Source organism: Trichechus manatus, unplaced genomic scaffold (genome assembly GCF_000243295.1).
Source record: "Trichechus manatus latirostris isolate Lorelei unplaced genomic scaffold, TriManLat1.0 scaffold00184, whole genome shotgun sequence".
NCBI classification, from domain to species: domain Eukaryota; kingdom Metazoa; phylum Chordata; class Mammalia; order Sirenia; family Trichechidae; genus Trichechus; species Trichechus manatus.
The window spans coordinates 2,325,960-2,341,782 of record NW_004444120.1 but is presented as its reverse complement, the minus strand read 5'-3'; positions in this window follow the sequence as shown (position 1 = coordinate 2,341,782).

The following is a 15,823-nucleotide window of genomic DNA, read 5'->3' as shown; positions in this document are numbered from 1 at the left end:
GTCCAGAACCCTCTGTTGTGATCCTGGTCAGAGCAGTCAGCGGGGGTAGCCGGGCACCATCTAGCTGTACTGGACTCAGTCCGGTGAAGGTCTTGGCAGCTGTGGACAATTAGTTCTTTGGACTAATCTTTTCGTTGTATCCTGTTCTCTTCATTCTCACTTGCTCCCGAAGAGATGAGACCAGTGGAGTATCTTAGATGGCCGCTCATCATGGTGTATAATTTAAGGCCTATAAATAGATGACTGTTATTAACACACACACACACACACACACACACTCACACTCACACTCACACGCATACATTTTTCTCTCTTTTCAGACATCAGCAGAAATATTGCAGATAAAGGAGATAAGCTGTTTAAAATGGGAGGCACTTTTTTCTCTCCTCCACCAGCTGGATGGCTACATCTGTCTCTTCCTCCGCCTTTTGCTCTCAACTCATTCTATTCTTCTAGGTTTTATTTCCTTTGCTTCCCTCTTATGTTGCTCCACAGCCCTCCCCCATGTTCTTGCTGTGCTCTTTCTGTAACAGTCCACTCTCCCCTCCACCTCTTTAGGCTTTAGTCTTTCTTCATTAATGATCACTCCTCCTACCCCTTTCCAACTGCAGTTTAAAACCTTATTAGTCTTACCTGGAATTCCACCTAACATAGGATACACAAGCATGGATACAACCACATTAGTAGAAAGAACTAGAAGATAAGAATTACAGAGGTTCACATAAAAAGAAGCTACACTAAGACAAAATGGGAACTGAGAATCAAATGTTCACATGAGATACTATTTATTACAGAAGAATTAAACAGAGAATTGGGTCTGGAAGAAAAATATAAGTCCGATGGAATTATTGACAATATATTAAAATGTACATTCATATAGCACAACATGGATTCCAAAGAGCTCTGTAGTACATGTTTTCAACTGATCTTCAAACCAATAGAGTGGGGTAGTGGGGGCAGAGCGGCAGTGAAGACTGGGGTGGGGGGATGTTACCCTCTTTTCTAAGATACCATAGTGAATGGCATATCAAGGACCAACACCTAGCTTTGCCTGACCTTCAAGAGACGTCCAAGGACACATCACCATCATGGCATTTATCACAATGATTTATAATTGTCTGCTCATTTGTCTTTCTTTTCTACTTTTCTGTAAGTTCTTTGGTTGTATCCCCATGCTAAGAAGATGCCTAACACAGGGCAGGAGGTTAATAAACATATCTGGAATGGATGAATAAATGAAAGGATGGATGGATGAAGGGATGGATGGGTAAATACATCTTCCCCCAAAAGCCAATGGACACCACACGTCTCCTCACACCATCCTGTTTACTTATGGGCCACCCACTTGAGTAGCAGATCAGAATCTGCATTCTCCACTCACCCACCCTCTCCTGCCCATCCAGGCAATCTCAGCTGGTTTACCTTGCATCTCTAGTATTAGCTGCATTCTACCTTGCCTTATACGTAATCAGTCACTGCCATGTCCTTCCTCCTAACACATATACCTTAAGCTTGTAAAGTAGCCTTGTCTTATTTAATTTCCTCATCTATTAATTGAAGAAGGAGAACTAATACTAATTAAAGGCCGATTGAATGCCAGACATTTTAAGCTTACCATAACCTTATGAGATTTATACTTTAATCTTTATTTTATTGATGAAGAAACTAAGACTCCAAGAGCTTGGATAAGTTATCATAACACACAGTGAGAAGTTAGTAAACAGCCATCAACCGATGAATGGATAAATGAACGGTGGTACTTGTATACCATGGAATATTACTCAGCCATAAAGAGAAATGAAGTCCTGATACATGGTACAACATGGATGAGCCTTGAAAACATTATGCTGAGTGAAATAAATCAGTCAAAAAGGGAGATATTATGATTCTACTTATATAAAATATGTCAGGTAGGCAATTATATTAAGACCAAAGTTTATTAGTGATTTCCAGGGGTGAGCGGGAGGGAGGGTAAAAAGGAGAGTCACTGCTTAGGGAACACTGAGCCTCTTTTCAGGGTGATGTGAAAATTTGGATATGAATAATGGTGATGGATTGAACAAGATGAGCATAATTAATGTCACTGAATTTTACATGTGAAGAATGTTGAAATGACAGATTATATGTTACATGTATATTTACCCCAATACAAAATAAAAATATTTCTTTAATGAAAGAAGGAAAGATGGATCAGGTAGTAAGTGATCCAGGATTTAAGACCACGCCTTTCTGATTCCAAGACCAAGATTTCTCTAGTAGATTATCCTCTGCAATCCCTTCTACTTCTAGGACTTATGAAATCATCAATGAATTGAAAAATCAACCCAGAGTCTCCAGGCATCTGTAAGCATAATAACAGTCCTTTGAAACTATTTTAATCTTTTCTTCCAGAGAACATAAAGACAATATGCTTAGCGCTTGTCCTTGATGTGGTTTTATTTAAATGCAAGGGGACTTGTTATTAGTTCCATTTCTCAGGCTGAGGCATAAAGCTATATCCTGTGTGACCTAAGCTTACCAAGTGAGTGAGGAATGGCCCTGGGCGCAAGGGGCAAGTTCCTCTAACCTGATACGTGTAACATCTCTGCTCCTTTCACTCACCCAATAAATAAGATACTGGCCCTTTCACTAGATTTCTTTTGATTAAAAATATATATTAGTTTTCATGTGTCTTAAAAGAGACCCAGGAACTGAAACGAAGGCTGTCAACACTCTCTTCTACTGGAGGCTCGACTGTCAGCTGGCAGGAGCTATTAATTAATGCTTCTGCATATTACTCATTGTGATCTAGCAGGATCCTGAGCCCCTGTAAAGTCCTAATGAGCCTTCTGATCCGGCAAGGAAAGATTAAATTATTTTCTTTCTTCTTCTAGTATTAACTGTGCTCTCATTTTCTCACTTCCCTGCCATTCCTGCTTGTTCTCCCTCATGCCCAAGTAAATCCTGTGGTCCTTCAAAGTCCAGGAAATGCCTCACCTCCTCCAGAAAATCATCTTTGAACATACCTGCCCTCCCTCATTGCTGTCTTCTCTGACTTCCAATTCCCCTTGTGGTCAAGCTTCTTAATTGCTGCGTGTGTTTTAGACTATTTACCAACTAGATTCAAAATATATTGAGATTGGACTTCAACGCTAGAAACACAGTAAGTTAATACTAAATATATTTCAGTCCCTTCAACACTAGAAATCTATACATGTTATGTATGATAAACCTCTATTAATAGAGTAATCTAAGCTTCTATTAATCTAAATTAACCAGAAAGAACTCTGCGTTACTCAGACTTAGACAACAGATTTTGGTTTTGTGCCAAGTGGGCCAGTGACTCTTTGCAAGCATGCATTAATGACAAGAGGTTGGGAAAAATGAGGACCTTGACCTGACATGAAGAGCAAGTAAGTCGTCCTGAGACTGATGCCCTTGTCTATTGTCCAGCACCACTCGGATTCTAGTACCACGAGGGAGTGGGGCCTGAGGCTGACTCAGAGCTGCAACTATATTCAGTGTCCTGGGAGCACACTATCTGAATCATAGTACAGCAAATTTAGGCCTGGGCTGAACGAGACAGGAAGCTTACCACCTCCTCTTTCTCTGCAGACTGCCTGTCGCCCTGACATCTGGGTCACAGCCCATCTCCAGTGCTATTCCCCTGGGTGTGGAAAAGGAGATTCCTCTTGGGTGATGGATCCCCAGTAGCGGGGTTTATGAGCTCTTGTGAGAACCAAAGAAGGTAGCATAGTCCGGAGACTGGGGCTTTAGCATTGTTTTCTCAAGGCTGGGACATATTTTGTACACTGAGCTCTACTTCCCTTTCCCTCTTGCTCAGATTTTGTTGGGCACCAGTGGCCTACAGCACTGCACATTTACAAGCTTAAGCTGCCCTCTTGGGTTTTTGAATTTTAATGTAGGAAATTATGTATTTGCTAAAAATAACATCATTTTAATCAAATGTCCTCTAGAACCAAACCACATTGGGGCTGTAACATTACAAAAGGAAAGAACAGGGAAGTCAAGATCCAGAAGTCAACGTCAGTTAGAACCTCCTGGTTTCTGGATCCCAAAGCTATAGGGAACTGCTGTCGTAACATGTCTTGTAACAAGACTGTCAGATGGAAGCAGAGACTTCTCCTGCACCACGGTTGAAGGTAACAAAAGCTTTCCTTTGGGAACCATTGTCTTCATCCTTGGCTTTCATATGAGGGTGAAATTATTGTATGTAAAATTAACCACCAGGGCCCATCGCTGATGAGCAAATTTATAGATAGTTGCCATTTCTGTCCTCAATTTAATGTTTGATTTTTTAATTTAATTTTTTTTATTGTACTTCAGGTGAAGTTTCAGAGAACAAATAATTGCTCATTAAACAGTCAGTACACGTATTATTTTATGACATTGGTTAACAACCCCACGACATGTCAACACTCTCCCTTCTCAACCTTGGAGGACGTCGGTTTTTTTTGGTGAAAATAATGTGTTTGATTTTTTGTTCTCTCTCTGTGTAGTGTGTCTGTAATTTAATAGATAACTGCAGAGCCTAAAAAAGTGAGCAATTGTGCCTCTATTTACTCTTCTTTGCTTTTCATGGCTAATTTTTAAAAACACTCTTTTGAAATGCTAAGAGGCTCTGAAATATTTTAGTAAACAGACCATTAGGTTGAGAACCTAAGTGTCAAACAACAAAGAAAACAATCTAGCAATTTGCTATTTGGTAGACAGAACACAGATCTACCTTGCAGGAGACAAAAAATTAAAAAACTCTCTTCCTGACAATAGCTCTACCAAGCAGAACCTATAAAAGGACTAAGCAATAACTACAATTATTTCCTCTGTTTGAAACAAGCTTTTCAGTTTGAAACACCTTTCACAAGCATCAATCTTATTTCATCCTATAAATCCTGAGGTAGGCAGAGATTATCATCTTCATTTTACAGGTGAGAAAATTGAGTCTCAGAGAGGTTTGATAACTTGCCTGAGGCCCACACTGCTAAGTAGTGATTGAGCCAATGCAAAACCATATCTTTTTACCCCTAATTTTTTTTCTATAAAGTTTTACCACTTCTATATGCAAACCTAAACAACAGAGTTTTGTTTCTCCTGTTTTTGAAGTTTATACACATGGAATTATTCTGTTTTTTTTTTTAATTGTAAATATATATGTAACAAAACGTTTGACATTTCAACAGTCTTTATGTGTACAGTTCAGTGACATTAACTATGTGCACGTATAGGAGGAGTAAATGGAATGCGTGGCTCATTGCCTCCATGAATAACTGCCTCCTTTGTCATGAGACCAGAGAACTGAATGGTGCCTGGCTACCATTACTAAATGGTTTGATCAAAGATTCCATGGAAGAATCCTGATCAAGAAAGAGAAAATGTGGAACAGGATTTCAAACTGTCCTAGAATCCAGACTTTCTGGAGCCACTGAGGCTGGATGAATCCCAAAACTGTTGCCCTGAGATAATCATTAAACCTTAAACCAAAAATATCTCCTGCAAGTCTTCTTAAAACCAAACAATAGTTTAGCTTACTTAGTAAAGAAGGTCTGTCCAGAGCATTGTGCTCTTTTACAGAACTATCTACATGGGATCAAATTTGACAACAGCAGCTCGAAAGGTTAGAGAAGAAACTTAGGGGGCAGTGAGTTTATGTTAATGCTGGAGGAATAATTCAGAAAAGGAGGGTGAGAATGGTTATACAACTAGAGGAATATAATCAATGTCATTGAATTGGACGTGTAGAAATTGTTGAATTGGTGTATGTTTCCTTGTATATATATTCAAAAACAGCAACAAAAATAAATTATTTAAAAAATTATGTTTATCATGTTGTTCAGCCATCACCCTTGACAGAGGCTCTTTCACTTAACATTGTATTTTGGAGATTCATCCATGTCCCTGTGTATGGATAGAGTTAGAGCATTGTTCTTGCTGAATAGTATTCCATTGTGTGAATATTCCACCATATGTTTCATCTGTTCTGTTGTTGATGGGTATTTGGGTTGTTTCCAAGCTAATTACCCCCAAGATCATCACAATATCTTTCTTTATAAAGTGTATTGGTTTTCCTTTCACCTATAGTGTTTTATGGTTTTCACCAGCTAATTCTTTTCAGAAGTAGACTGCTGGGTCCTTCTTCCTAGTCAGTCTTAGTCTGGAAGCTCAGCTGAAACCTGTCCGCCATGGGTGACCCTGCTGGTATCTGAATACCTGTGGCATAGCTTTCAACATCACAGCAACATGCAAGCTCCCACAGTATGAAAAAATGACAGACACGTGGGGAAGGAACATGCTCAGTGTTTCTCAAGCTGAAAGAACTGAAGAAAAAATTCAAGCTTCGAGTTGCAATAGTGAAGGATTCTACAAGGAAAATATTAAATGACTCAGGAAGCATCAAAAGAAGATGGAAGAAATACACAGAGTCATTATACCAAAAAGAATTGGTCAATGTTCAACCATTTCAGGAGGTAGCATATGATCAGGAGCCGACGGTACTGAAGGAAGAAGTCCAAGCTGCACTGAAGGCACTGGCAAAAAACAAGACTCCAGGAACTGATGGAATATCAATTGAGGTATTTCAACAAATGGATGCAGCACTGGAAGTGTTCACTCATCTATGCTAAGAAATTTGGAAGACAGCTACCTGGCCAACCTACTGGAATTGATGCATATTTATGCCTGTTTCCAAGAAAGGCGATCCAACCGAACGCGGAAATTATCAAACAATATCATTTAATATCACACACAAGTAAAATTTTACTGAAGATCATTCAAAAGTGGCTGCAGCAGTGTTTCAACAGGGAACTGCCAGAAATTCAAGCTAGATTCAGAAGAGGATGGGGAACCATGGACATCACTGCTAATGTCAGATGGATCTTGGCTGAAAGCAGAGAATACCAGAAAGATGTTTACCTGTGTTTTATTGACTATGGAAAGGTATTCGACTGTGTGGATCATAAGAAGTGTGGATAACATTACAAAGAATGGGAATTCCAGAACATTTAATTGTGCTCATGAGGAACCTGTACATAGATCAAGAGGCAGTTGTCCGGACAGAACAAGGGGATACTGCGTGGTTTAAAGTCAGGAAAGGTGTGCGTCAGGGTAGTATCCCTTTCACTATACCTATTCAATCTGTATGCTGAGCAAATAATCCAAGAAGCTGGACTATATGAAGAAGAACAGGGTATCAGGATTGGAGGAAGACTCATTAACAGCCTGTGTTACACAGATGACACAATCTTGCTTGCTGAAAGTGAAGAGGACTTGAAGCACTTACTGATGAAGATCAAAGACCACAGCCTTCAGTATGGATTACACCTCAACGCAAAGAAAACAAAAATCCTCACAACTGGGCCAATAAGTAACATCATGATAAATGGAGAAAAGATTGAAGTTGTCAAGGATTTCATTTTACTTGGATCCACAATCAACACCCATGGAAGCAGCAGTCAAAAAATCAAAGGATACATTGCATTGGGCAAATCTGCTGCAAAAGACCTCTTTAAAGTGTTGAAAAGCAAAGATATTACCTTGAAGACTAAGGTGCGCCTGACCCAATCCATGGTATTTTCAATCTCATTGTATGCATGTGAAAGCTGGACGATGCTTAAGGAAGACCGAAGAAGAATTAACAACTTTGAATTGTGGTGTTGGCGAAGAATATTAAATATACCATGGACTTCCAAAAGAATAAACAAATCTGTCTTGGAAGAAGTACAACCAGAATGCTCCTTAGAAGCTAGGATGGCGAGGCTACATGTTACATACTTTGGACCTGTCAGGAGGGCTTAGTCCCTGGAGAAGGACATCATGCTTGGTAAAGCAGAAGGTCAGCAAAAAAGAGGAAGACCCTCAATGAGATGGATTGACACCGTGGCTGCAACAATGGGCTCAAGCATAACAACGATTGTGGGCATGGCACAGGACTGGGCAGCATTTCGTTCTGTTGTACACAGGGTCTCTGTGAGCTGGAACCGACTCGACGGCACCCGATAACGACAACGACGTAGTCTTTTAGTCCACTGAAACTGATTTTTTTTCTTAAGTATGAGGTAAAGATTCAATTTCTTTTTTCCCCCATGTAGATATCTAATTGTTCTAACACATTTATTTAAAAAATACTTGCTTTCCCGAATTATCTTGATAGCTGGTGGGCAAGACTTCCAATTTAGTTCTTATTCAAGAGTGTTTTAGATATTCCTCATCTTTGTATATCCATATACATTCTAGAATCAGCCTGCCAGTTAAAAAAGAAAGAAAAAAGAACGAAAATTTATGAGTTTTGTTTGGGTTTGCGTTGAAGTTTTAAATCAATTTGAGGGTAAGTGATAACTTTTTAAAAGTTGACGATTCTGATCCATATACTTGGTATAGCTCTCCACTTATTTAGTTTTCTTTTTAACTCCACTCAGTAATACTTTATAATTTTCTCCTTAGAGGTTTTGGACAAAAATATTTTGTTAGCTTTATTCCCAAGGATAGCATCTTATTTTATGCTATTGTAAATGGTAGCTGTTTCATTTCACTTTCAATTTGTAGCTTGATTATAAGAATTAAATCGATTTTTTAAGTACTGAATGTGAATACTACAACCGTGTCAAACTCTCATATTAATTATACTAATTTCTCTATGGATTTCTAAGATTTTGTACACACATAACTATATCATCTGTGAATGGTGACAGTTGCTCCCCTCCCCCTTTTCAATCTGTATACCTTTTATTTCTTTTTATTGGTTTTCTGACCTGTCAAGGAATGCCAAGAGAAGGTTGACTAGAAGTAGCAACAATGGGCATTCCTGTCTCATTCCAATTTCAAAACGAGAGTTCTCAACATTTCAGCATTAAGTGTGATGTTTACAATAAGATTATAGTAGATGCCTTTATCAGATTAAGGAACTTTCATTCTATTCCTATTTTTACAAGAGGATTTTTATCATGAATGAATGTTGACTTTTACCAAATACTGTCTTTGCATCTCTTGAGATAATCACGTCATTTTTCATATTTTTTCTGTTAATGTGGTAAATTACATACTTTGCTTTTCCAGTTATGCTAATCCTACATTTATAAAGTGAACCCAAATTAGTCATGATACATTATATGTTTTTATATATTGCTGAATTCATTTTACTAACTGTAGTTTATGTTTTGCGTTTATATTCACAAGTTAGATTGGCCTCTTAATTTTCCTTTCTCATTTTGCCTTTGTTGAGTGTTGGAATCAAGATTAGGCACTGATTCATAATGCCTTGTATTCTTGAGTGCTTGGTGATTTTGATTGAATGTATGTTGTGCAATGCCCTTAAAAATTATTTGAGGTATTCCCAGAGACCTAAGATAAAGATGGAGTTCCTGGGTGGCACAAGCGGTTAACCTACACAGCTGCTATTCTGAAAAGTTAGTGGCTTGAGCCCACCCACAGGTGCCTTGGAAGAAAGGCTTGGTGATCTCCTTCCAAAAACCAGTCATTGAAAACTCTATGGGGCATATTTCTACTCTGATGCACATGGGATTGCCATGAGTTCAAATCCACCTGATGGCAACTGGTTGGTTAAGATGAAGATAGCTTCTTCCCCCAGAGGACTCATGCTTTCTTGTATCAGACACTATGAGGACTACCAGTCTGAAAACACTTCACATTAAATTAATACCTGTGGTTGGCTGCATGGACCAAAGTGAGGATGCATATTGGGGCTTCACGGTTGCTCTGGGGCCAGCTGTGTTTCAAACATCTCAGGGATAAGTTTTCATTTTTCCCCTGCTATGCTCAGTGCCAAGGCAACTCTCCTGGTATTTTCCTAGGGGTTGTATGATGGAGAGGCTTACCTGTCCTTTTTCCTTACCCTTACCCCTAATAGATTAAATTGGAAGGCTGTCCTATTAAGACTTCCCATTGCGAGTAGTACTTGAGGTTCTACTTTTGACTCCTCGCTCCATCAAAACTAGGATTTAAGTTTTCCCAGATTAGCAAATGGCTTCAGGGCAAAAGTGCCTTCAGTGTTCCACTCACCTTCCTGGGTTCCTGCTTTTCCTGAGATTTTGGCCTGGAAATTCCTTGCTATTCTTTCAGCACTTCCATGCTTTTTAGAAAATGATCTTTATGTTATATCCTGATTGCGAATTGTTTTCATTAATAGCGTCGTTCCAAATAAACTAGCCTGCCATATTTTATTAACCAGCATATACCTCCCACAGTCCAGGGCCATAACACAGTGTCTGGTACATGGTTGGTCCTCAATTAATGTTTGTTGAAATGAACTAACAGACACACTGTCCACCTGAGCACAGCAGAATTCTGCAATACTTTGGCACGAGTCTTTGGCAGATTTCTGATGACCTCTTGTCCTTCTAGACACGTGATGTGTTAGAAATCTCAAGAAGGGTTATCTATCTGATAGTGTTTAAAATCCCAGCCTGTCAGGGGAAGCTGGAGGAGGCAATTAGTTTCTTGCCTCTTTGGTGGTTTTAGTAGTAAGGATGATATAATGGAGAGTGAGACTGAGCGTCTTGGAAGTAGCAGAACCACTGCCCCCTGGCTCTGCAGGGCTTACTCCAGCCCTGCAGAGGCCCCCAGGTGGGGAGCCTTCCTGTAAAAGGCTGGGTCTGAGGGAAGATAGTGAGTCAAAAAGTCTAGAGATCCACAGCAGGGGTGGTGAGACAAGCCTGACTGTTAGCAGCAGTGATTTCATCTGATGGGGCCAGATTCAAGGTGACATCTAGAGCTGGTGGGCAAAGCAGAGCTGGGATCCAAAGTCAGGTGAGAAGTCAGAAGACATAGAAGTCAAGCCAAGGCTGGGAACCAGATCCCAGGTGAGCAGTTGAGAACCAGAGAGCTGGGCAAGCAAGAGACAGACAGAACCCAGCAGGCTGTCTTAACTACAGATATGATACATCACAACCAGGAGACCTAGAAATTGAAGCAACTCCCAGCACGGTCAGAAAGCATCTATGGACTTTTTGCTGAGTGGAACACTAGCCTGTGGATTGTCAGAAAGTTATGTTTGGGAGCAGGAGGCCGAAGAGAAATAAGGATCAGGAATAAGAGCAGATCTTACTGCAACTGTTGGCACATTTCTGTTCAAAAGTATTGATCTCCAGAGCATAGAACTTAATAAGCACTCAATAAACAGCTGTCTGTTGATTCATCTACTGACAGACTCATTGAATGAATGGGATGATGCCAGGCTTTAGAATGATAAAAACATGAACTGTACTTGTTTCTTAACCTCAAGGCACTTATATCCAGGGGTTGAGAGCAACATGTAATTGAAACATAAGGCAAGACGACATAGACACTAAGCAGTAGTTACAATGCTCAGGGTGGAGTTAGCTCTACCTCGGATTGTCAGGGGTGGTTTCATGGAGGAGGAGGTAGCAGGCTTGTTGGGAGGCTCAGCTGGGGGACATGTCGATGACATTGACAGCCACAGGGGACATTGCCAGCACTCAACCTTTGCTTCCTGAGTTATTAGCACTGGAATTCAGGGAAAGGCCTGGTTCTGTGGTGGAGAGAGTTACTGGTAAAAGGCTGGCAAGCAAGGGGGAGACACTCTTTCTTCCATCCAGCCCCCCAGACGGGGAGTAGTATTATCTCTGCTTCTTACAAGTTTCCCTCCCAATGTGTTTTACAGGTAACCAGCATGCAGTGTGTGTCTCTTTCTACCTTGTATTCCAGGTATATGAGTCCTGAGGCATGTGAGTTTCTAAAAGATGAGATCCAAGTCTGCTTCACTCCTGTGTGCATTCCCTACACAGTTACCCCACCCCCAAGCAGATCCCAGCAGAAGTCATGGACTTAAAGAGTAATCAGTTAATAAGTATTGAATAATGTGAACACCTGAATAAATGAATCAGGGAAGTGAATGCAGACTGGGAGAAATGACAAGTAGATAATGCCAGGTGAGTTACCAAGAGAGGAAGGAAAGGGAATGTGTAGACCTTAATTTGCCATGTAAGGAATATTGAAATTCTGGGTGTTTGGGGACAAATGAAGGGCAATGTAAAGAGACTAGAAAAGGGACCCAAGCAGATTCCCAGGGCCCCCAAAGCCCTTGATGACAAACAGAGCTCAGGTTCAGCACTAGCCTTGGGGCCAGCCATGACCCACACAGCTTGCCACTCCCAGCCCAGACTCTGATGGTGGCTTTTTCAGTGGAGCAAAGAAAGCAAGTGAAGGGCATGCTGTGTAGCTTCTACATTCTGTATGTAAGAACCCTGCAGGCCTGCTCTGAGACTCACCTTTCCCATAACCCCATGTTAGCACCAGAGAAGTCTCCAGAAGGGGAAGCAGCAGAGAGTGTCTGCCTGTGATTCCCTCACTTACATCTTCCTGCCTGTCAACAGCATTCCAGGACCCCAGCCTGAGTACCTACTCCCACCTCCAAGGCCATTTAAATATGGCAGCACAGACAGGCGCAGTCAGGATCATTAGTGGGGTCCCCTGTGCTGTCAAGGAGGGGGGGGTGAACCTCTACGTGAGCCACTTCACAAGCCTGCCACCTCCTCCACAAAGCCTTGCCTGTGACAGCTCGTTTGTGACTTTTCTTGAATCTCTGTTTAGCACCTATATCACCTGCCTTATAGTTACACATATAGCTTATGTGTTGTCATGCACAAAGACTAGAAGGGTCTTGAGGGTGAAATCCTGCCACATTTGTTACCATCACAGGGTCTAGCACAGTGTTATTCATCCAGTAAGAAGCAAAGAGTAAGTCAGTCAACAAATAGTTATGGTTCAATGTTTGTGTCTTAGGCTGGGTTCTCTAGAGAAGCAAACCCAGTGAAGTGTGTGTATGTGTGTATATGTATATAGAAAGAGAGAGAATTGTAAGGAAATGGCTCATGTGTTATAGAAGCTGGAAAGCCCCAAGTCTGTGGGTCAGGCGTCAGACTGGAGGGCCTGATGAACCCAAGATCGGCAGGTAAGATGGCAGCCTGCTGGCTCAAGTCCCAAGAAATGAAAGTCAGATGATGATGAGCCAGATGTAGGATCCAGAGCAAGCTAAAGCCATTGAGTTTTGCCAGAAAGTCCATATATTGGATGCAGACTACACCCCAGAAATCCTGGTGGCATAGTGGTTAAGAGCTATGGCAGCTAACCAAAAGGTTGGCAGTTCGAATCCACCAGGCGCTCCTTGGAAACTCTATGGGGCAGTTCTACTCTGTCCTGCAGGGTCGCTATGAGTCATAATTGACTCAACGGCAACGGGTTTGTTTTCTTTGTTTTTGTTTTTTGGCTACACTCCCAAGGAAACTCCCTTTCAACTGACTGTTGCTCATAGCAGATCTCACCATAGAGGTAATTACATCATTATGTAACTGCCAAACTACATCATAACTGCCAACCACTAAGAATCATGGCCCAGCCAAGTTGACACACAGCCTTAACCATCCCAGTTTGTCAAATGCCTGGTGTGTGCTATGCTCAGAGGAGGTGTTCTGTAGGAAGTATTTGGACATTTGCAGACTCAGAGCAATGGCATTTCAGGCTGTAGATAGAAAATAAGCTAAATCATGGAGATGGGGAGGAGGTTGGTGTTTGTAGTACTTTAAATAGTGACTGGTTTCATTTCGATCCCTGAGTGGGGTAATGTCATGAATATAAATGCACCTGATTAGTGTACTCATGTTTATGTATAAATTTGTTTATATGTAAATTCTCAGTGTGGACTCTGATTGACCTTATCTCTCTGATTCTGCATTTGCCATTTTCTGTGTTTCAAGACATGACAGTAGGTAAGACAATGTGCACAGCTAATGAGGTTTGATTGAATGAATCGATCACAGCTTCTGCTGTGCAGAAGTGAGGTGCTTCCCAATGTGATAGGATGCCCTTTGTGACAGGTTAGTGGCACCTTTGACCAGGAAGAGAGAAGTCAGCACAGGTGGGCTCTCCGAAAGAGAGATAGAGGCCTTGGCCATCAACTCCTCCTAAAACATTATGTAAACCATGCTCATTTCCCATTCTGCAAGCACTATGTTCTGTCCTGGATTGACAGCTCCTGGGAGACTGGCATCTGCAGTCTGCCCAAGGCTAAGAGTAGAGTTTGTTACAGTGTCACCTTCACTCAGGCACCACCTAATTTTTCAGCATACCCTAGCTCTGACACAAGTGCTACTTCTGAGAGGTGCCACATGCAAACAGGTGCTTCACAAACACTTTTTGGATGTGTTGGTGGTGGAGATGGCTTTAGTAATGGCCAAGGTGGTGGTGGATGTGCTGGGGGTGCTGGCAGAGCTGGTGGTGGTGATGGTAAGCCAAGTCGTGCCTTAGGCCATTGCCTTGAGCGTGTCACGTGAGCATGAAGCTTGGTAAAAACTGGGTCTAGGCTGTAAAATTTTTTATATCCCACCCAGTGGGTATCCCAGGACTTTTCCTACAGTCAGTACCTGGCAAATGTATAAATAAATATTCAGTGGGCTCATTTCCTACTGAGTGCACAAATCCATGCTTAGGAAATGAATTCTCACTTTGCAACTTATTAACTCTGTGACCTTGAGCAAAAAACTTAACTTCTCTGAGACTCAGGCTTCTCATCTCTAAAATAAAGATAAAAAACCCAACTCTACAGAGTTTACAGGAACAAATCTTGACACTCTCTCTGGACATAGTAAGCCCTCAGTTAATGGGCTTTCTTAGTATTATTCATCACCTGTCTGCCAGTTTTTTTTTTTTCCTGTGGTAGCTTGCATGTTGCTGTGATGCTGGAAGCTGTATTGTTGTTATTTCAAATACCAGCGGGATCACCCATGGTGGACAGGTTTCAGTGGAGCTTCCAGAATAAGACAGACTAGAAGGAAAGGCCTGGCAATCTACTTCTGAAAATTAGCCAATGAAAGCCTTGTGAATCACAATGGAACACTGTTCAACTTACTTGCTTTGGACATGCCATCAAGAGGGACCAGTTGCTAGAAGACTAGATCATATTTGGTGAAGTAGAGGACCAACGAGGGTGTAGGAGAACTTCGGTGAGATGGAGCAGCATAATATCCGCAACGATGGACTCAAACATGCTGACAATTGTGAGGATGACACAGGACTGGGCAACACTTCATTCTATTGTACGTAAGGTCACCATAAATTGGAATCGACTTGGCAGCAGCTAACAACAACAACATTAACATTATTATTATCCTAATTTGGAATTTATGTTAAAAAAAAAAAAAACCTAACAACAATCTAAAGGCTCTACATGCTGGTAGTTGGTGCTGTGAACCTCTTTGCCCACTCTAAACCCTGCCATAACAGTTGGTGAACTGAGGAGGGGCTAATAGATCTCAGCAATCAATGTTTATCTGTTTCTGCCCCTGCACAGAGCTAACTGTGACGCTGCCCCTAGAATGTCAAGTTTATAAATGACCAACATGCCAATAAGTAACTCAGCAATAGAGAAGGGACTGAAATTGCTGTGATCGATTCATTCAATCAAACCTCATTAGCTGTGACTAATATTTCTAAGTCTTAGGGAAGGTGGGGCTAAGGATTTGACCTCGGGCACCACCTTCACCTTCCCTCTGCAGCTCCCCTCAGAGAAGGAGGACGAAGAGGGTCAGCGCCTTATCTACAGACACTCTCCATTACCCTGGAGTCGATTGCCTTCCAGACTCTTTCCAGTCAATTTCATTTTCTTTTCTACAGATTGTCTTCCTCTTTACATCCTCTCTCGATTACCTCAGTGAGGCTTTCAATTAACTTGTCTCATTTCTGCCCAAATGAGAAGGGGAACCATATTCAGGAAAAGGTCAAGGTCCATTTCAAATTCTGTATAAAGGTATTTTGAGAAAGTGGTAAGTAGCTAGCTCAGAGGAGAAATACTGCCCAT